The sequence below is a fragment of the Prionailurus viverrinus genome, chromosome A1, assembly GCF_022837055.1.
Source record: "Prionailurus viverrinus isolate Anna chromosome A1, UM_Priviv_1.0, whole genome shotgun sequence".
NCBI classification, from domain to species: domain Eukaryota; kingdom Metazoa; phylum Chordata; class Mammalia; order Carnivora; family Felidae; genus Prionailurus; species Prionailurus viverrinus.
Genome location: NC_062561.1, coordinates 103,068,549 through 103,092,226, shown reverse-complemented (window position 1 = coordinate 103,092,226; position 23,678 = coordinate 103,068,549).

Sequence of the window (23,678 nt, the reverse complement as noted above, 5' to 3'; positions counted from 1 at the left end):
AAGAGATCTAAGTTAATGTTAAGGAGACGCAGACAGATGAGTCCATGCCGGATGTACCGAAAGTAATCACTGGGGCTTGGGGAGGCAAGCCAGAAATGAAATAAGACGTCACCTCTTGAGGCTTGGGGCCAAGGGGTGTCTTGAGAGAGTGGGGAGATTTTTGTGCTATTGTTTAAGCGTGGGTTTGAAGGGATGTGTTCAGTTTTAGCGGAAGGCAGCTGAAGTTAGTCGTGGCCCTCCTATGGAAAGCCAGAGCTGTAAGTCTCCATTCTTTAGGAGGGTGAATCGTGAGGGAAGGAACCTCTCGGTCCCTCAGTATATGGGGAGGAAAAGGAATAGGGAAGAGAAAAGGTAGCAGGGATCACACTCACTCTTGCCTATTGGGTTGTGCAGGAGATCCATATACACATTGGGGCATTTACTTAGCATCGCATTCCTGAGGGTCAGAAGCTGTACAGATAGTAAATCCAAGATTCCGAAGTCTTAAGGGATGGATATACCTAAGGTGAAGGAAAACAGAGAACAGAAGGAGTCCAGAAAGAGTGAGAAAAGAATGAGGGAAGCCTTAGTGAAGCTGTTGGAGTATCTCAAGGAGGCACTTTCCTTCTGTGTCTTACCATCTAATTTTTGTACGTGGTTCTATTCCCCCCCCCCCCCCCCCCCGCTGCAAATCCCTTAGGGAATTAGATATTGATTGAGACAAGGGAGTGCCCACTTAGTTGGACTTGGTGATCTTTGACAGTAAAATAATACAAATTTGGTGACATGACTGGTTTTTTTTTTTTTTTTTGCTTTTATTCCCCCACCCCCACCCCCCATAAGAAACAAAAAATGTGGACTTTCTTTTGGAACTTCGAAGTGCTCTGAATGAAAATCCGTGTCAGTAAGGGGGTGCCAGGTGGCTCACAAGAGTGGTCCAGCGACTGATTTCAACTCAATTTCAGGCAGGTTGCGACCTGGGCTTGGTCACAAAATCAGCCTTCTCGCGGATGGAAAAAAGCAACCCCAACTGGAAACCAGAATGGGCAGACGTTCTAAAGAACACTTCTTAGTACACACTGAGAGGTGCCAGGACCTTAGTGGGAAGGGCTTCAATCATGGAAGCCAGCAGTGTTCATCCATTCTAATGAGGGTGTGCCCCTTCCAGGAGGAAGGTTCTAGAAAACAGGACACATACAAACATTTCAGAGGCCTCAGAGGTATGGCTCTCCTGGGCTGTGCAGGACGCTCAGGACACAAAACAAATGAGGAAGATATGGATCTCTTGCACCAATCCAGGGAATGTGGGACATGGTGAGTCCTACCGGCAGCTGGCCCCCAGCCTGCCCTACGGAAAGTGAAGGGGTCACTTGGGCAGCTGGGCTTCCCATTTATGTCTGATCTGCTTTTACTCCATACGGGTTAGCACCTGAGCCTTCAATATTATACTGAGAGTTTAAAACTCAGCTTCATCTGTCTTTGGGACAGGTATGTTTGTATGTGGATATTTCACCAGGGTGGCTTCTGGATCCCAACTCCTGTGGTTCGATACACGATAATCAGCAATTCTTTTCTTTTCTTCTTCTTCTTCTTCTTCTTCTTTTTTAAAGTTTATTTTGAGAGAGACAGAGAGAGAGAGAGAGAGAGAGAGAGAGACAGACAGCGTGAATCTGGGAGGGGAAGAGAGAAAAAGAGAGAATCCCAAGGAGGCGCTGTGCTGTCAGCACAGACCCCCATGCAGGGCTTGAACTCACAAACTGTGAGATCATGACCTGAGCCAAAACCGAGAGTTGGATGCTTAACTGACTGAGCCGCCCAGGTGCCCCAGGAATCAGCATTCTTTTGCTTTGTTTCCCCTTTCCTGCTCCCCTGACTTCTTCCCCGATTCTCTCTGTGCTGTACTTGGGAACTTCCGATACAGCACATCTGAGCACAATTTCTCCTTCCCAAGCAAGTACCAAACAGAATATCGTATTTTCACGAATGTTTCTTAGCTGGAACCGTTCGGGTTATTCCTCAGAGGACCCCACTGGACAGAACTGTTTCCCTTTTCAGGACTGGGGAATCCTAATCTTAAAAGGTTTATTCAACAAATGTTTATTGAGTGCTTAGCGGTGCTGGTTCCTGTACTAGGTAAGTCCCTAAATAAATAATGCATGTTCAGCACTCTTAAGAATCTTGGAATTTGGTGGGAAGAGACAGGCAAGTAAATGGATGATTACCTTATCTAGCAGAATAAGAGCTGTGATAAATGCACCTGGGGGCTCAGTTGGTTAAACATCTGACTTCATCTCAGGTCACCATCCCACGGTGACTGGGTTTGAGCCCTGTGTCAGGCTCTGTGCTCAGCCTGCTTCCGATTGCGTGTCTCCCTCTCTCTCTCTCTCTCTCTCTCTCTCTGCCCCTCCTCTGCTTGCTCTCTCCCTTTCTCCAAAATAAATAAATACACTTTTTTTTTTACAAAAAAAAAAAGAACTGTGATATGTGTACTCACATGAATCTATGGGAACAAGGAGAAGTGACATCTAAATGTTCAAGGATTTTACATCTCCCTTACTGTCTTTTCGTCACAGTGGCCACCCTGTGCAGTTATTACATCACTGTAAGAACAGGGCAGGGAAGCAGGGCTGAAATGCAGTGGGCACACACTGAGACAATTGTTCCAGTTATTGAAATTCTGAAATACTCCTGTTCCAGTGGGCGAATGACCTCAGGATGTCCCTTCTGCCCCATATGCTCCGGGTTTTCTCATCAAACCAGCAACTAAAGGCAGAGGGTGAGGCCTCTAGACATGTTCCGGCACTTTGGACTCGGTCCATTCTGTATACACTTGACCCTTGCACGGTATCGGGGTTCGGGGCGCCTCCCCCACCCTGCCACTGCCTACTGTTGATCTGAAGTCTTATCAGTACCGTAAACAGTGGATTAACACCCATTCTGTGCCTTGTGTGCATTCTTACAAAAAAGTGAACTGGAGAAAAGAAAATATTCAGAAAATTATAAGGGAGAGAATACATTGGCAGTATTATACTGTAGAAAAAAATCCATTTATGCATGGAGTCATGCATTTCAAACCCGTGTTAGTCAAGAATCAACAGTAGTTGTTAACTGGGCTATAAAGCTGGTTACAGATTTTGAATCTGCTGTCTGTGTATGGAACAGACATCTAGCACAGAGACCATCGTATAGCTAGCGTTCATTAAATAGTAGTTGAATGCCTAATAAGTTAATTATGGGGGTTCTGTCAGGGAAAGTGAGCAGATGAGCTTTATGGGAGGAAGTAAGACTTTAGCCAAATTTTAGAGATCTTCGCTTCGATGATTTTTTCTTACTGTGGAAGGAATAAATACACAACATCGAGTTTTACAAAAATTCCAGAAAGGATAAAGACAATAATCAGCTATAATCTTCCCATCTAGAGAGGATCTCAATTGATACTTGAGTGTGTTTTCTTGAGGCATTTTCCGTATGTGTATTTGCTCCTGTGTGTGTGCATGCATAGCTGGGCAAATATTTTAATATGAGAGAGTGCTCAGAGTTACCTTTAAACACTTTGAAACCCAGATATGGGGGAGGGGGAGGGGAGGTCTGAGAATGGAGCTGTGCTGTGATGGGCTTTGAGGGGGGGAGTAAGAAGGGTAGGCTTGTTCAGACTGTGTGTATGAATGTGAGGAGGGGAGGGGAGGGGTCTAGACGGGGGTGAGATGGTGGTAGGGGTTAAAAACATCTTGATGTGGTTTCTTTTGTTCCTCTAAGTGCTTGACCTTGGTCCTACATGGAGGCATCCACCTCTCCATCTGCCATTAACGCAGACAGAAAAAAACTGAGAAAATACCCAACTTGCGACATTCGAAAGTAGGATTTTGCTGCAAGTGACGGTCTGGGAAACCACGATAATGCTTAGAGAAACGAATTTCTACATTCCTTTGTCTCCTTGCTTGAGTATATCAAAGTCCACGCTCACTGGGTCGGGCCATAGGGAGTTGCTGGTGGAGGACCACAGAAGAAGATTGCTTTCTTCCAGCCCTACCTGGTTTAGGGGAGAGGAGAAGGAAGGAGAAGCAGGACACAGGAGTGATCAGATGTGTGCCTTGAGGTGAGTTAGAGAAGTGAAATTAACAACCGCAGGGCTCTGGCCCACCTCTTCCTTCCGATGTTCATTTGGGGGTGTGGGAAGAGGTTGCCAGGCTGGCTGCCTCAGACCAGTCAAAGGTGGAGCCACGGCAAAATAAAAGGTGGTGGTAAAGGGTCACCCGGGTGGCTCAGTCACTTAAGCTTCTGACTCTTGATCTCAGTTCAGGTCATGATCTTAAGGTTCATGGGATCGGGTGCAGCATCGAGTTGTGTGCTGGCAGCATGGAGCTTGCTTGGAATTCTCTCTCTGTCTCTGTCTCTGTCTCTGTCTCAAAATAAAATAAACTTTAAAGAAAAAGTTGGTAGTGTAGCATGCTGAGGCTGGGGGTGGGGGGGGGTCCCAAGGTTGACCTCTTTGGAGCTGTCCTTGGTTCCCAGGGGCCAAACAGGACCCAGACGTAGGTTAGAGTGATTTTGGACGTTGTCACATGAGGTTACCACAGTAGGGGCAGGATGCTTTTGTGAAAAAATGTAGAGCTGACAGCCGAAGCTGGGGCTTATTCAGAAAATGTTTGTGGCCTCGGGTTAGGCAAAGATTTCTTGGGTATGACGCCAAAAGCACGGTCCATAAAAGAAAATGAATTGACAAATTGGGACTTCATCGATATTAAAAAATGTGTGCTCTGCAAAAAATGCTGTTAAGAGCAGGAAAAGACAAGCCACACACTGGGAGAAAATATCTGCAAAACACAGACCAACAAAGACTTGTATCCAGACTGTATAACCACCTCCCCAAACTCTGTAGTAAGAAAGACAACCTACCTAAAATAGGGACAAAAGTTTTGAAGACGCTTAACCAAACAGTATGGACAGTGGATGGATAAACACATGAAAAGAGGCTCGGGATTATTAGTTACATTGGAAATGTAAATGAAAACCACAGTGAGACATCATTATACACGTATTAGAATGGTTAAAAAAAAACGGGCAAAGAGGTAGAGCTTCGGAAACTCTCATACACTGCTGGTAGGAATATAAAATGGCACAGCTACTTGGGAAAACAGTTTGTCAGTTTCTTGAAAAGTTAAATATATACTTCCCATACGATGCGGAAATTCTACATATTTACCCAAGTGAAATTAAAAACAACAACAACGACAACGTACAAAAATGTTGACAGCAGCTTTATTCCTCATTTCCCCAAACTAGGAGTGACCCAAATGTCCTCCAGCTGGGAATGTTTGAACAATGGTACATCCATACAATGAAATACTACCTAGTAATGAAAAGAAGTGAACCACTGATGCACATAACAAGATGAACGAGTCATTTAAAAATTCTTTTGTAAATACTGTTTATTTTTGAGAGAGAGATGGAGCACAAGCAGGGGAGGGGCAGAGAGAGAGGGGGGGACACAGAATGGGAAGCAGGCTCCAGGCTCTGAGCTGTCAGCAGAGAGTCCAACGCGGGGCTTGAACTCACGAACCATGAGATCATGGCCTGAGCTGAAGTCGGATGCTCAACCGACTGAGCCACCCAGGTGCTCCAACATGAATGAGTGTTGAATGCATTAAGCTAAGTAAAGTGAGCCAGATTTAAAGGTGATGTAACGTATGATTCCACTCATTATAGCATGGTCAGTAAGGCGAAGCTATAGGCGTGAAAAACAGAGCTGTGATTGCCAGGAGTTTGGGGAGAGGACATTGTTTGGCCAGTAAGGGGTAACAATACAAAATTTTTTTAGGGTTGTGGGGATGATGAAAATGTTCTGTGTCCTCACTGTGGTCATAGTGATACGGCTGTATGCATTTGTCAAGATTCATAGACTTGCACGTTAAAAAAAAAAAGAACAAAACTTGACTGTATGCAAACATAAGCATAAATATCTGTAAACAATTAAAACAGGACCAGAAGAGCACCTGGGTGGCTCAGTCAGTTGAGCGTCTGACTTCGGCTCAAGTCATGATCTCGAGGTTCCTGGGTTCGAGCCCTGCATCGGGCTCTGTGCTGACAGCTCAGAGCCTGGAGCCTGCTTCGGATTTTGTGTCTCCCTCTCTCTCTCTCTCTCTCTCTCTGTCTCTCTCTCTCTCTCTGCCCCTATCCCACACTATCTCTCTGTCTTTCTTTCTCTCAAAAATAAATAAAAGCATTAAAAATGTTTGAAATAGAACTGGAAAAAACTTTAGTGAGAGCGAAAATGTAATTGACACCCTTAGGTCAGATTCCAACGTTGGGCCAGTCAATGATATTCCCTCAGCAAGGAGAGCTGACTCTTGGGGTTTTGATAGAGCAGTAACAATGGGATAGAAAATTGGACTGCTTTGCAAATGAACAGACTCATCCAGGAAATAGTTTTACATTTTTATATCATCGTGATATTACTGATTAGCCTTATTTATTTTTTCTTAAAGTTTGTTGATTTTGAGAGAGAGGGAAGGAGAGAATGAGTCGAGGAGGGTCAGAGAAAGAGGGAGAAAGAGAGAATCCCAAGCAGGCACTGCACTGTCAGCACAGAGCCTGATGCGAGGATCGAACCCACCCACTGTGAGATCATGACCTGAGCTAAAACGAAGTCACTCAATCGTCTGAGCCCCCCAGGCACCCCGATCAACATTATTGAATGAGCGTTTCCTTAAATCATTGAAATTGTCTTGTATCCAATCCCTTAAAAATGTCGCTGGTGACCCATGCTAGCCACGGTGGCTGTATCTGCTGAATTTCCCAGAAGAATTTGACAGTAACTCAGTGAAAAAGAGAATGAAAGGAGGCAAAGTAGCGGAAAATGTCTAAATGCCATCTGGTCTCACAAGTGTCAGAACCAGCCTTCACTCCATCCAGAACGTTTTCATGAGAACTCATTTGGAATACAACATTGGGCCAAATGGACTATGTGACGTAAAAATACATACTAGGGTGGAAACTTCCAAATGCCAGGGAGCTCTCTAGGTTCAGGACACAACTGGAAAAAAGAAGTATTCCTCTTCCCTGCTTAATCTACTTCATCTAGGTTTTTTACAGTGCCCTTCTCAGCCTTGTAAGCTAATATTGCTGTAAGTATGAAAATAGCCCCCTGCAGGGATAAACCTTTGGAGTATCAAGATCTATAAGGCTTTGAAATGTGCCAACTTGTCTCAGGTAATCTCTGCTTCGTGGGTACAAGGCAGGGATGTTCCATGTTACTCTCATGTGTGGTTTTGGAATAGTTCCCTTGATTTTTATAATCAAGTGTCTTTGTGCCATTGCTGAGAATCACGAAAATATGCTTCGTAACCAACAGAACTCGATACTTTCCGAGCACGAAAGGAGCAGCAATGAAGCCCAGAGCTGCTAGCTGATATTTGGGGGTAGCCGTTTTCCACCCTACAAATAAATGTCCAAGGTTTGGTTTACGACATAAGAATGGGTGAATCAGTATTCTCTCAGGAAACAGAGTGAATGTGGTCCCTAGCTCTTCCTCCCAGGGAAAGAGCAGCCTAACTGATGCCCCTAAGCTTAGGTGTCTTTTTTCCAGGGATGATATCGGTAGGTTGAGAGTGAGGACAGTGGCAAGATCGTGCGTGCGTGCGTGCGTGCGTGTGTGATGGTGATAGTGATAACTGGGGAGCAATTGAGGGAGTTGGGGAATAGCCCAATATTTTTTTTAATGAGTCCCATATAGTTGCAAATATTAGAATGTTCTCATACTTCATATTCTTTCTTTCTTTTCTTTTTTTTTTTTTTTTTTGAGCATCAGGCAAAACTTTATTGGACTGTAAGATCAGAAAGGAAGAATAGTAGGAAAGCTCTCTTTACAGAGAGGGGACTTTGGGGAAGTGAATGCCCTCCTGCTTTCATTTTCTGATGAGCAGCTGCAGTAATCATCCAAGAGGTTCTTTAAAAGAAAAATAAGATTTTCAGTAATCTCATCTTGTCAGAGCTTGCATGACATAAGCGTATCAGTGGAGGATGAAGGGCTAACCCAGGAGAAGAAAATAGAATGACTTGAGGTGGTTCAGGGAGAAAGGGACGCGGGCAGTGTTGGTAAATGAAGGTTAATGATAGCTTTGTACCAGCTGCAAATTTGTAGTATGCATAGTTTGATGAATTATAGCAAGACCGTATCATAATTTGTGACCTCTGTATAAAAGTGTCAAAGTGGGGTGGTTGTCTGCATTTTATTGTCATCAAGAGATTTTTTTTTCTTGATTAAAGCCCTGTCCCCCAGCCCCTAAGAAATCACTAGACTCCAAAATATTCAGAGTAATGGTTCCCGCAGAGACTGTCATAACATCGACTGGCCCCTCAGTGATTAAAGAGGAAGAGATAGCCGTATCAGTCATCTACACATGCCGATAGGAGCCGAGGGGGAGGGCTTAAGAATTTTTAAATTTAGATTTATTTACGTTAAAAATTATTGATAGAAGTCGCCACATCTCACCTCAAAAGACTGTACAATATCCCTGCTGACAGTACGTTTACCCAGGGACTGACTTTATGCTAACAAATACGGTGTTTAAATTGTCAGCAAAAGTGAAATGAATGAGTGTAGCACAATTCAAATAGATCTTTGGCATATCATCAATCAATTAAGTTCTTCCTGGCACTCTTAGGTTAATATCAGAGTATACAATACAGCATCATCCATTTTCTTGGGCATTCTTTGTTGCGCAGGCCCCTCAAACATTGTATACGTTTTTCCCGAGATCTTCCTTGCAGACGACTCCATAGACCAGAACGTGAGGACATGTGACCAGGGACTGTTCCTACCGCCTTTCTTTGGACTCTTCGGTGGAAGGCGAGTGTCCACAAAACACCCGCTTCAAGGATGAAAGCCTGAAAAACAGTGAGAAATGGAAGGGCAGGGAAATGTCAGACAGGTGGAGTCAACAGCCCAGAAAACTCAACTTCGACTCAGTCATTCAGTCGGATTCCACCTCAGCAGAAGATAGCACCGAGGAGAATGTGGTCGGGGTGACTCCAAGAACTTTTCTGAAAGCTGGAAGGCCATTCTGAAAAAAATAATTCCAATACGGATTCCGATGTATTTGGATTTTATTTATTCCTAATTTGCTTTACTTCAGCCCACATGCATTCCATTCAGACTTCCTTCACAATGAAAGTGAATCTCATCCCTGGAATTACACAGGTAGCCATTTTTGGTCAAGTGCAATTCTGTTTGGCAGAGAAGAGCCTGGGCTCACAGGCCCCGCTGGGATAAAACTTGTGCTTCGTCGGGGCGCAGGAAAGCGTAACAGAATGGTGATGATTACAAACTGTGCCTTCCAGTGTGATTACAAGAGCTGGGACCCTGGAGCCATGAGGAGGGGCATCCAAAGGTTTGCACATTTCTGATTTAAAAGATACCAAAGGTGAATAATCCCTTATAGGAGTTACTCTTGATCTGAGAGCCACCTATCCTTGGCTGTAGGGTGGGGAGCACGGCTTATTGCAATGGGCACCATGAATCATGTGACCTTACGTGTTACTAACGGGAAGAATCATGTCACATTACATATATTTTATGTGAAATGCATGTATATGCTTTTTAAGCAATATCGTAAAAATTCCTTCAGAATTTCCTTTAAAAGTTTATGTATTTATTTTGAGAGAGACAGTGCGAGTTAGGGAGGGGCAGAGCAAAAGAGAGACAGAATCTCCAGCAGGCTTTGCAGTGTCAGCCTGGAGCTCGATGCGGGGCCCAGTCTCATGAGACTGTGAAATCATGACCTGAGCCGAAACCAAGAGTTGGACGCTTAACCACCTGAGCCATCCAGGTGCCCCGTACTTTTTTTTTTTTTTAAATTTTTTTTTTTTTTCAACGTTTATTTATTTTTGGGACAGAGAGAGACAGAGCATGAACAGGGGAGGGGCAGAGAGAGAGGGAGACACAGAATCGGAAACAGGCTCCAGGCTCTGAGCCATCAGCCCAGAGCCTGACGCGGGGCTCGAACTCACGGACCGCGAGATCGTGACCTGGCTGAAGTCGGACGCTTAACCGACTGCGCCACCCAGGCGCATCATAAAGGAGTCTCCATATCCAGTGAGGAGCCCAACACGGGGCTTGAACTCACAACCCTGAGATCAAGACCTGAGTTCAGCTCAAGAGTTGGAAACTTAACTGAATGAGCCACCCAGGCACCCCGTTGGCTTTATGTACTTCCAAGATTGATAGCTGCTAGAACATGGAGGCAGATCATTAACATCTTTTGTTAGTAAAAATGGGCCTTCACACATGCAAGGACGCTGGCTTTACTCCCACGCGCCCGGAAACTGGAGACAACAATAAATGTCCATCAACAAAACAATGTATAAAAAAAATTGGGGCATAATCGTAGAGTGGAAAAAGACACAGGAATAACAGTGAATAAATGGTACACACGACAACATGGGTGAGTTTCATAGACATGATGCCGAACAAAAAATAAAGAAAAAGGGCAGACTTAAGAGTATACTATAAGATTCAGCCTAAATGAAGTTTGGGATAGGCAGACCTCATGGTCATAGAAGCCAGAACAGTGATTGCTCCTTAAGGAACTGTGGAGAGGGATCTGAGGCAAACTTCTTAGGTGCTGAGGACATTCTGATGGTCGCATACAAGTGAAACTTACTTGCGAAACTTGATTCACCAGTAAACTTGGGATCAATGGACATTATGTACTTTGCTACATGAGTTTATGGCTGTTTTAAGACACGTCAACAAATTCTTAGACTCTGCCCCATTAAGAGGTAGGATCTAGATGGTATCCCCTTTGAGTGTGGACTAGACATAAGGCTCATGTATAATTTGATAATAGGAGGCATCACATTTGAAGTTGCATAATTTCAGAGGCGAACTTCCATTTTGATGGCTGGGATACGTGCTTGGAGTCCTGACTTATTCTATAGGAAGTTCACCTACAGTGAGACTGCCATGCTGTGAGGAGACCCAGGCTCCATGGAAGGGGCATAGGTGGGTAATCAAGTCCACATCCCTGCTGAGTTAAGCTTGAGTCATCCATGTTCAGGCACCTGACACGTAAGAGAAGGTGCTTCTAGATGATTCCAGTCTCCAACTCTTGCGAGACCCTTGCCCCCCTACCTCAGGCATTTGGGTCTTCTGAGCCGAAGTACCTGACATTTTCGAGCAGAGATACATCATCCCTCCTGTGTCCTGACCCGCAGACCTGTGTGCACCCTGAAAAATTTAATGCTGTCGAAAGTGCTATAAAAAGATGGAGTGAATAGAAACCAACATATATATGCATTTTTTAGACGGACTCTCGACTTTGGCTCAGGTCATGGTCTCGTGGTTCGTGAGTTCGAGCCCCGTGTCCAGCTCTGCATTGACAGTGCAGACAGAGCCTGCTTAGGATTCTGTCTCTCTCTCTCTCTCTCTCTCCTCCCTCCACCCCTCCCCTGCTCACTCTCTCAAATAAATAAATAAACTGAAACATAGTTACATAAACTTAAAAAAAAAAAAAAACCTGGACCTTCAAACTCAAGGTATTTGAGGAACTCATGTCAGGCTTCTTAGGTTGCCAGCAATGAAAACCAACTCTGACTCAGGCAAAAGAGAATTTACTGGCACAATATAGAGCTGGAAGGATCTAAAGGCATTCTGGATAGTTCCCCTCACAGAGGAATCGGGGACCTTGGTAGCGGAAACTGAGGATAGCTTTCCTCAAGACTCAGTTGCTGCTGTGAATGTGGTCTGACCACAGTCAATGACTCTGATCAAGATTTTGATTTTAAAGGGGCGCCTGGGTGGCGCAGTCGGTTAAGCGTCCGACTTCAGCCAGGTCACGATCTCGCGGTCCGGGAGTTCGAGCCCTGCGTCAGGCTCTGGGCTGATGGCTCGGAGCCTGGAGCCTGTTTCCGATTCTGTGTCTCCCTCTCTCTCTGTCCCTCCCCCGTTCATGCTCTGTCTCTCTCTGTCCCAAAACAAAACAAAAAAAAAAAAACGTTGAAAAAAAGAAGATTTTGATTTTAAGGAGAGCCACCAGTTAACCCAGACTGGGCTTCTTGCCTAGCAGAAGACAGGCACAGTGACCTGCGGCTTTGCCAAGACTAGCACAACCATGGGAAGGAGTCAGCACCCCAGGCGAGATCCGCGTACGCTTCTTTGGGGTCCTCAAAACCCGCTGCATGGAGGTAGTGATCCCCTGACATATTCTAGAAGCCGCTGCCTTCGCGTACTGACCAACTGTATTCAAGTATTGGAATTACTCACGGTGACTGAGGTGCATGAGATTTACCGTCCTCCTCCCTCGGTCAGTGACTAAGGAAATGGGAAAACAGGAGACACGATCACCCTGCTATATGGTTGGGGCTCCAGAGCCCTGTTTGTGTGAATCAAGCCAAGGGTAGCCTTCCCCTGAGCCCACAGGATTTCCTGCTTGTCCCTCTTATCACCCCACGCCCTTCTAACGAGTCTCTCCCGAGAGCCTGTCTTTCATGTGACTCTCATCAAAATCCCTCTCTGTCTCTGCGTCTCCTGCTCGAAGTTTCCACTTAAAAGGCCAGTCTGGGTCAATGGATCTCAAACTTTTGCATGTGTCAGAACTACCTGGAGGGCTGCTTAAAACACAGATAACTGGGCTCCCATCTCCGAATTTCTGATTCAGTGGGTAGGGGTGGGCCTGAGAATTTGCATTTCTCACAGACGCCCAGGTGATCCTGCTGTATCTGGCCCGGGCACCAAAGCCATGGCATTTTTGTTTAGGCAGTTGCTAAGGTCGTATGACTTTAAGCAGACGTCTTCCATGCCCCTAGCCTACGGCAAACACATTTTGCCAAGTAGCCCTATCATGGAACCTGAAGTTGGCCCTTAACTCCTTCCGATGAGGAGTTTGAAGGCTTCAGAGAAAACGCACACGGTCTCCAGCCAGGGCAAATACATTCTCTTTTTATCTCTCAGTGTTGGCTGTATTAGAGCACAGTTTACTTAGCCACTTATCTAGCAGAGCTCCAAGGAAAACAGCAATGAGGAAAGGAAAGTTTGAAAGGGGTCCAAAAAAAAAAAAAATTTGAGGAAACCCGGTCACATTGTTTGCCACTTACTTTAACCACGGGATCCTTTCTTGAGACGAAAGCTTGCCGAGGAATCCCAGGTGACAGCACCAACTGGAAAGGGTCTGAAGAGACTGGCAGGACTGAGTCTGAAAAACAAGGGTCTAATACATCGGCCCGAGTTGGCTGGTCCAAAGAGGTCTTTAGCTATTTGCGTTTGATCTGAGGCAGGTTGGGGCTGGCTCCCTATGGCCCGTTTTTTTTTTTTCTTTTTTTTTTTTTCTGAGGAAACAGGCCCACCGTATGATTTCACTGCGAAACCGGAGCCCCCCGATTGCATTTCAAGATCTGCTGACTGCTGCTGGGAAAACATGCAGGGTTTGGTGCCATTTAAACGAGCAAACCCCATGTTAGAGGAATACCAGTGTCACGGGCTGCATGCGGATTCTTGCTGGACTGTTGCTTTTTTCTTCCCGTAAAAAGGTCATGGGGTATGAAAATGCTTAAGTATCTCCACGCTGCGGCCTGCGATGGCTGGGATTTGATGGATGGTGTGGGACTGCAGAGCTCGCTGTGAAGTAATGCTGTTTAGCTTAAATCAGCTTCGAGCGAACATGTTTTACACATTTATGCTCCAGAGTTTGGAAAAGCTTTTTCCTAGAAAACAGCACTTCTTGAGCCGCTTCCGCTGGTCAAGGCGGGGGAGTGGGGGTGGGGGGGCGCCTCCCTGGCTCAGACAAGAAGAGTGTTTACTTCCATGGCCTTCAAACTGCTGCAAGTTTAGGACCCAACAGGGCTGCTGTCTTAATGAAGCGGTTAATGACGTGTGAATTATAGACCCTGACAACCCCTTTCATAAAAACAACGGGACTGCCTCCACAGTGCACTGTGGCTAAGTCACGATGGCCCGTCTGCTTAACACAACGCAGTATCTTTAGGGAAAGGGCGATTTTTGCGCCACGGCAGAGAGAATTCCTAGCCCCACAAGAGCAGAGCGAGGAATCTTGAAGACCGCTGTTGACGCGAGGGACGCTCCATTTCCAACCCGGCTGGGCCTTGGATGCGGGCGCCAAAAAGAGTTTTTAGAGATGGCGCAGAGTCCTGAACGAGCAGGGATTGTTTATCCCCTTGGCTTTGGCTGTCTCGCTTTCCCAGGAGGTGCCCATTACAGCAAAGGAGCCTATGATGGATGTTTTAATAGCCTCAAAGTTGCCCTCTCCTCCCTCCCCCACGTTCCTGCTCCCCACTGAAGGTGCGGGAATGCTGGCGTTCCTGTAGGTGTTCAAAGAACCAGTTGTCCGTCTGGAATGCTCGCTGAGGTTGGGCATGGGATGCTGCATGGGCTCGCCACGAGCCAGAAAAGCGATGCCCGCGGCCGGCTGCGGAGGGAGGCACTTGCTGGGTGCTGACCAGGATGGTCCGAACGCACGAAAGCAAGGCCTGGGAGGAGCTGGAAAGCAACCCCAAGTCGGAACAAAGCCCGTTCTCCGCTGGATTTGGTGGCCACTTTTAAGGAAAAGTGAATTCACGTTCCATCTCTCGGTGGGCGCTGGATTTGGATTCACGGGCCAAGGTCCAGGCTCTTTATCATTATCCCCGAGATGAGAGCGTCTCAATCTGCCTTGTTTGGGCAGGGGTAGTTTTTCTTTAAACAGTTCAAGGAGCTGTTTGTCTAACGCTCGGCATTCGAGGTGACAGCACAGCAAAGCGGAGAGTGGCGTGCATTCACAAGGGAACACAAACCTTGGCGTTTGTTCCCAGAGCACCGAGGGCCTCGGAGACGCACAGTCACCATTGACATGCAAATGGAGCCCTGGGCACCCTGCTTGGCTTTAGAAAAGCCTGCCTGCCCCGCTGAGAAAGGCTGGTCGACCGGACGGGGTCTAACTGGGCCTGACTGGGGAGGAGGGAGAGAGGAGGGAGAGAAGCGCCTGGGGAAGAGCCTGAATTAGCCCTGGTGAAGCTGGATGGGGGGGGGGGGGGGGGGGGGGAGGGGAAGGAGGTTACTGTCATTCACTTCGGCAGAATTAAAGGGTGACCGGCCATCCAGGTTTGCTAGGGATCTGAGGACTTTCTGGATTGTGACGCTTCCGGGACCGAAGGCATAGTGAACTGGTCAGCCTAGTTTAGAATGATTTGCTACCCTTAACTTACTCAGCTAGAAAGCAGACAGAACTTTACTGACTTTAAAAAATGTCACTCAGGGGCACCTGGGTGGCCCCGTCAGTTAAGCATCTGACTTTGACTCAGTTCATCATCTCGTGGTCCGTGAGTTCAAGCCCCGCGTCGGGCTCTGTGCTGACTGCTCAGAGCCTGGAGCCTGCTTCCCATTCTGTCTCTCTTTCTCTCTCTCTCTCTCTCTCTCTCTCTCTCTCTCTCCTCCTCTCCTGCTCAACGCTCTTTCTCTCTCAAAAGTAAATAAACATTAAAAATTAAAAAAAAATAGTGACGCTCATCGAATTCCCTGTAGTTTTGTATAATTATTATAAAAAATACATCATGGTCGTAAGATCATTCTCATCTTGGTGATTATAAGATGAAAAGGAAGGGCACCTGGGTGGCTCAGTCGGTTCAGCGTCTACTCTTGATTTTGGTTCAGGTCATGGTCTCAACAGTTGGTGAGTTCAAGGGCCACGTCGGGCTCTGCGCTGACAGCCCGGAGCCTGCTTGGGATTCTCTCTCTCCCTCGCTTTTTGCCCCCCCTCCCCGCTCTCTGTTTCAAAATAAATAAATAAAAATAAATAAATTTAATTTATTTTATTTTTTTTTCAACGTTTATTTATTTTTGGGACAGGGAGAGACAGAGCGTGAACGGGGGAGGGGCAGAGAGAGAGGGAGACACAGAATCGGAAACAGGCTCCCGGCTCCGAGCCATCAGCCCAGAGCCCGACGCGGGGCTCGAACTCCCGGACCGCGAGATCGTGACCTGGCTGAAGTCGGACGCTTAACCGACTGCGCCACCCAGGCGCCCCAAAAATAAATAAATTTAAAAGATGAAAAGAAATATTCTTGGTCCCCTGGTCTCCCCTCTCTGCAGAGGCAGCCTCTGCTCTCAGTTTCTTGTATAACTTTTTAGGGATTTCCATACAGATGGGTATCTTTCCATTGCATTATACAAAGATAATCCTATTTTAAGCAGTTGGAGCTTATTCAGATATATGATATTCTGGTCTATGAATATATCTTACAGTTGACAGTTTCCTTCTAAGGACATTACGTCTTCATTTTTTTTCTCCATTAGAAACAAAAAAAAACCTATGATACACCTTCTCGCACACTTAGACTTGTACCCTTTTGTGGATATATCTGAAGGACACATGTCTAGCACATGAGTGTCTACGTCAAATTTCGGCGGATATGGCCCTGCGGATATTGTTCACAAGCGTGTTAATTTTTATACCGACCAACAAAATCCGAGAGTCCTTGTCCCCTCCTCCCCACCCCACCCCTGCTGACCCTGCGACCGCCATCCTAGAAACTACAGTGTTAGATGGGGCGCCTGGGTGGCGCAGTCGGTTAAGCGTCCGACTTCAGCCAGGTCACGATCTCGCGGTCCGCGAGTTCGAGCCCCGCGTTGGGCTCTGGGCTGATGGCTCGGAGCCTGGAGCCTGTTTCCGATTCTGTTGTCTCCCTCTCTCTCTCTGCCCCTCCCCCGTTCATGCTCTGTCTCTCTCTGTCCCAAAAATAAATAAACGTTGAAAAAAAAATTTTTTAAAAAAAGAAAATACAGTGTCAGAAAAATATTTTCCTATTGACCCCTCTGGTAGCTAGGCAAATAAAATGTGATTGTTGCTTTGATTTGCATTTCTTTAAGGAGCACTCAGGTAGCTTTATATATGCTTATTGGGCATATTATTATTTTGTAAAAAACGATGCACTTGTCACATGCATTGCATTGCGGTAGGTGCCAGCAGTACAGAGATGAACAGACAAGACACCCGTCTTCAAGTACCTTCGAGTATGTGTCTATAAGACGCATACACAAAACCGCAGTGAAGTATTGTAGGCACCCTGGAAGAAGTGTCGCGATACTGTGGGAGTCCAGAGAACCACGGGGCAGTTCTCCCCCAGGGACAAAGCTGTAGGTCTCAAGGGCATGAAAGAGCTCATCTTGAACATGGCATGGTAGAAATAAAAGGAGTTTTGCAGATTGGTGGTTGGGATCCCAGTTCTGTTACTACATTTTCTTGGGCAATTTCTTTCACCTCCCTGAGCTCCGGATTCCTCACCTGTAAAATATCTATCTTCTCTTCTCCCTCCTCCTCCGCCTCTCCTCCTCTTTTAAGGCCAAAGGGCCATGGGGTTCAGGAGGGGATTGCCCTGCAGGGGGAGCAGGAAGCAGTAGAGTGACCCTGTCTGAACTTCTTGGGGTTCAGGTTGTTGGGGTGACTTCTAGTGGCAGGTGACAGCCTGGGGTAGGTGAACCTAACACTTGATCATTTTGTTGCAGTTGTCTTTCCGGACGAGCCGGTGCCGGGAAGGGTCAGTGATGCTCTCCCTGCGGCCAAGTTCCAAGCGCAGGGTGGACAGGTTGTTATCTGGGACAGCTTGGCCATCATTCCTCTAGTTGCCTGCAAAAATGAGGTGGGATTCGCTCCTTGTCTTGGGTTTTGGCTTTGATATTCTCCATGGCGTCACGGGTCTTGACCTTGAGGGTGAGGGTCTTGCCGGTCAGGATCTTCACAAAGATGTGCATCTGTACGCCCTCCTAGAAGAGAGAGAGCGGGGTTATGCTTCTGAAATCCTGTCGTTAGGAGGTTTACATGAAGCGATGCTGATGGGCAACCCGTGCTGGGAGTGAATTTCATTGTTAGGAAAAACAATCTTCGCGTTTGATAACAACCTTCCTTATCTTTGAGTTAGGGAGCTTCCCAACTCCTCTGATCTGGGGTTTTTAAGTTAAAATCTAGCTTAGTCTGGAAGAGTAGTGACTTTCCCAGAGCCCGGCTTTGTTCTGCGAGGTCACATCCTTAAATGACGTAATGCGCTCACCGTCGTGTTGTACAGAGGATGCACGCTCACACAGCCAAGGCCGTCGTTCCTGAAAGAAAAAGTTAAAGAAAAACCTCTTGGAATGAGTTAAAATGCCCATATGATTGAAGGTTCAAAGAGGACTTAGTCACAGGTTGTAATGTGGGGGGGGGGGGGGGAGGTGTGGCTAGCTTTGTCTGTGCCTTGGCCATCAGGAGAAGCTCCGAGCATCTTCAGCAGTGGCAGTGACTTGATGTCTTCGTGCAAGAGAGGAAGTACCGTGTTTAGAATGCCTCGATACCAAGAGGAACTTTCAGATACCCTGAGACCCACTTAGAATGTTCTAGATGCCACTCCTGTTTTAGATGCCAATTGGCACCTATTTAACTGAACCGCGTACTGAGGTAAATAGCCCCCACCCGCCGTAAGGCTCCTCAGGGACATCAGTCTGGCTTTGAGAACTTTGCTTTTCTGACTTTGGAAGGCAGCAAGTTTAAGTTTGTGTCATGTGGTTTAGTTACGTTTAAGTCTAGAAGTTTGTTTATTCTGTCTCCCTGGAGAGAGACGATTGGAGTGACTCCCAGTGGGGTTTTGGTACCTGGAGAAGGTCCCCTTGGTCACTTGCCGATAAATGAGCCTGTTGGCGACCGGGGCCAGTTTTCACACGGGGGCTTGCAACACCACCTGTGGTGAGAGCCCATGTCAAGGAGAGTTAGTTGCGTTAACAGCGCGGAAGGTCAGCTCCAAGGTTGCGTGTGGGCGGCCGGTGCTCTGCTCCCCACAGGTGTGCTGAAATAAAGGTGTGGTATTGTCACTACGTGGTTTACCCCAAAGGTAGCCAAGTCCCTTTTCATAATGTATAAGAAGAGTTTATGAACTGCACGGAGCGCGGGAGCTTTCCTTGGAAGTCAGCCATCCGCAGGCTCCAACCAGGAGTTCAAGGTGGGCTGAAAGTCGCAGTTATGTCCCCCATGCTCCTGCCTGCTCCTAAAGACCCCGGCCTTTCATGGCCCATAATGATGACAAGGTGAGGGTAATTAATCAATTTGTCAGTATATTTATTTATTTATTTGTTTGTTTGTTTGTTTGTTTGTTTATTTTGGGACGGGTCCTTTCCAGGTCACTTTTTGTTGAGATACAGCATTCATATTATAATCCGCACAAATCATGAGTATAGGTCGATGGATTGTTACATATGTCCAGGGCGATTTGAACTAAAATTGAGGGCCAAACTCTGAAACAGTAACCTTGCCTGTACTGTATTTTGAAATTAGAAGCGCTTCGTTTTAGGTTCTCTGATGGCTAATTTTGGGTACATGAACCAAAGCTAAACTTGCCTCTCTCTGTCTGGCTCTCTGTGTCTTTGCCTTTCCTGTTCTTGTTTTGCCGGTCTTCTGGTGTCGCTGTGTTGGATGAGGGGTGCCAGACCGTGTGCTCTCGGACCCAAGGGAGCTCAAAGGAGACAATCAGGCTGAACATTCCCTGAAAATCTCTGCAGTGTGTTTGAGGTGCCCTTAGGTAGTGCTTATTGGAAGCCGCAGAAATTGTGACTCTGGGTTTGAAGCAATCAATAAATCAAATGTAACATCTGAGGTAATTTCAGAGCATTCCCTGGGAAACTTGGCTCATTCACTGGCTCCTCTATCACTTAAAACAGAGTTCTTTGTCTCTGGGGTTGATGAGTAGGTATAAAAGCAATTCCAGAGCCAACTGTCAGATAAAGCAAACTCAATTCATGTCCGATAATGACAAGGTCGTGCACCACATAGAACCTCTTTTAGATTGGCTTTGAGTACACTCAGATGAAGAAAAGCTTGTATCCAAAAGAAAAGAAAGGCAAAGAAAAGGAAAGGAAAGGAAAGAAAAAAAAAAAAACCACCTCACCTGAGCATACACAGGAATAAAAAGGAGTGGGGCTCAGGCGGGGACAGCAGCAAATTGTCCTGTTTTTATAATGGCTTCTTTACATTATTGAATACAATGGGAACTTTAAGGGCTGACTGCAATAACAGTTTCTCATGAAAAATTAACAAAGAATTTATGGAAATGTAGGAAAAGTCCCAAAGCAATTAGCTTAGATTTCTCTAGAGTCTGAGAAAAGCCTGGATAATTGCATGCAGAAACTGCATAAAGTGGCTATTTTCATTATCACTGGATACAGAAAGTCCATTTTCATCACAATGGGATATAATGATGTTAAAGCTAACAGGGAGATATATTTAAGGAGGTTACCGCACAGTTTACCAAATGGTTTGATTTATATAACTTTGGAGGTATACACTTAAGATTACTGTAAAGGGGACGGGAGAGGTTACCCTTGAAATTTCCAAAGGCTCCTCTATGATAGGAAAATAGATTATGGCCTCTGAAAGCTAATTGTACATTACCACCAGGATACACGAGAATGAATTTAATTTGTCTCAGAATTGAGAGCTTGAATTGTACTACAAGCCGGCACATGAATTCCCATTCTGACTTGACTGTGTTGTAAATTGGCTATTATGTATGTTTATAGGTGCACTTAGGGCTGGGGTCCTTCTCCCGAGTGTCTTAGAAGCTCCGAGGTCCTGGCACCCTGTGGGAGCAGAGGCAATACCGCGAAGCCCCACGGAGCCACGGAGCCCTTGCTAGGCTTGCAGAGAGATGAGGCGTCATTATTTAAATGTCACTATTTTCCGGAATATAAAATGCAATGAAGGGCAGCATGTTTTCTTCTGATGTTCATTCACAAGCCCTGGCAGCTTAAAGACTTTCCAAGTTCAAGAAAGCCAGCTTCTCCTTGGCTGTCTGTAAAGGGATGGGGAGACATAATACAGTGAGCTTTTATCAACCTCCAGTGTCCTCTGCAGTGACACACACACACACACACACACGTGCACACACACAGATCCGGATATCCTTTTCTGTCTATAAAAAGCTGTAGTTAAGGCTCTGCCTGGGGTTCGAATGATTCTTGAAACCGTTAAATAGATTCTTGCTCTGAAGCCGGCAGAATATTAATGACCTGCGTTAGCTACAGTGTCAAAAGGATCCTACAGTCTCAATCTTATTTGGTAAACACTCTCTTTTTTTTAAAAAAAAAAAAAAAAAGGAAAGAAAGAAAGAAGAAAGAGATTATTTAAGTGTTGGCAACAAAGGGCTCAGCCGAGAGTGTACTCTGAATGGACCCTGCTTCCCCGGGGACAAATGTCAACCCAGTTCAAGCTTTGTTAAAGGGGCTGAAAAGATCCGCCAGCCCGCGCATGGGCACGCTTCTGGCCAGCATTAAGAAAATCAATGTAAAATAACAAAACCGCATTCACATCACAACCTGGCCAATGCACTCCCAGCAGATGTGACAATCCTATTTTGACAGTTCAGATAGCTGATAATGGATGGCCAAAGAAATTTCTCTTTGACATGGGGCCTGAGTTTATGCTATCACAGCTCCCCTGTTTGGGCCGCATGAAGGATGCAAGAAAGCAGAGAGCATAAACAGCCGTCATCTTGGTGTAATCAATGCGGAATGATGCAAGCCTCATCAGTATCCCTCCGGTCTGCTTTTAATTTTTATCCCCTTCTGCATTTAATAATAGCCCCGAGAATAGATTAAAATGTCCACAGTCGTCTTTGCTTCCCATCTTGTCATGCTTTGCCAGCTCCTTTGTCATCCCAAACGCATTTTTTTTTTTTTTTTAGCACATTACTCACCTGGTTAATGAAAGGAAGGAAAATGAGAGAATAGAAAGCATTGCTGTCCACGGAAGTGGCATTTCACTGAAGCCTTGCGAGCGCGCCGCTCTGACATTCTCCCCCCTTGTCCCTGAAACTTCGGGACATCTCCCGTTCTGGCGGGTCAAAAAAAGCTGTCCCTCGGGGAATAGTTTAAAACTACTTGGAACATGTTTTGATTTACAGATTATCAATTCCGCTGAGCCACAGGGAGACATATTTGGGAGTCGCATAAACAAACACATTCCACGGTGCTGTGGATTAACCTAAAGTGACACATTTATTTAAAAATCTGCCTACTACTTGTCCTCATTGATTAAATGCCCTTAAGAAAGTAAGTCTGATGAAATGAAAGCCATTAAGATGCAGCCCACCCTCCTCCGCTCCTTTTGATGGTTGACACATTCCCCAGAGTGGGAGATCGGCTGGCTGATAAGCTAACACTGAATTATAAGCACTTTGTGGAATGTCACTGGCAAATGAAAGATCTACTGTTTTGCTTGCAAAGCAACCGTGTGCCTTAACAGCACAAAGATGGACACGGTGCAGAATTATTTCATCCGGTGTGCTTGGAATATAAACGAATGTGTACCCCGCGAGCACGTTTCCACAGGAGAGGTCAGCATCACCAGGACTCGTTCCCGGCCACCGTGCCATTGATCGCGAAAACAGAAGGGCCTGCCAGGGACTTTGTCAAAGTGGCCAGGACCCCACTGAGCCTCGGGTGATTGTGCTGTGGCTTGTTGTTAACCGGGCGGGGCGTTAGCAGCTGGGGAGGAGAGATTGTATGTAGGCAAGTGGCGGTGATGGCGGAGAGATCTAATGGAAGGCTCTTTCCCTTTTGGGACGAGAGGCGTAAACAACATCTGAGGTGTCGTGCAGAGGGTGGCAAAGACAGAGTTCAAGCTGTGTTTTTCCTTACTGGCCTTATGGCCTTGAGAAAAGGCCCGTTTGCTGAGTCTTCAGTTTCGTGGCCTGAAAAGCGGGGCTAATAATGTTTGTTTTTTACCAGGTGGTGGAGGCGCTGGTGGAGAATGTGCAAGCCTGCACTTTGCCACTGCATAGCGCCACACGAAGGTCAGGGTCATCCCTGGCAGCAGTGAACGCGAGCAGCAGGTGGTCTTTGCACCCAGGTGGCCAGACTACCTCTCCGTCCACGGGCAGCAGGTCTCTGCGCTGCCCCTGCCGGTGTCAGGCAGGATCAAAGCGGACCCTCTTTGCAGGTCATTCCAGGCCAGGCCAGAAAAACCTAGAAAACCTGGAATGTCGTTCCAGCTTGGCTCTAAACGGTGTGATGGGTGTTTCCAAAGATTGGAGGTCAATCAGACCGTCCAAGTGCAGAAATATTAGTAAATTTTGGACTGGCTTGGACACCAGATCAGAGACCAGGCTTGAGGAAGGTTCAAACTACTTTTTTTGTTGTTTCCCTTGATGGGCGACTAAAAAAATCTTTAAAAAATCTGCAACGGAAGGTGAGTTTTAGGTTTTTCCACATAAACGTTAATTTTCCTGCAAAACTTTGTCTCCAGCCGTGCCCACCCGGCAGATATTATTTCTACCAAGCATGATTTTGATCGCATTCTCTGCTCCCATACGTCTGTAGCTTGCACTGGGAAACATCCAGGGCTGGATCATGTTCACTGCTATATGCACCCCACAGTTTTCTCTCTGCGGCCGATTCCAGAGAGGGCTCTGTCTGTGCTGTTCCAATCTGACTCTCGAGTGTGGACAATGTGGACAGTCCTGTTTAACCCCTTGTAATGTGGGTTAAATGGACTCGAGTCTGCTTTTGGCTTAGGCAGCTGTTAGCTGTGTTACTGTGTTGTCCTGAGTTTATCTCCTAACTTTTTATTTATTTTTAAAAAAAATTTTTTTTTCAACGTTTATTTATTTTTGGGACAGAGACAGAGCATCAATGGGGGAGGGGCAGAGAGAGAGGGAGACAACAGAATCGGAAACAGGCTCCAGGCTCTGAG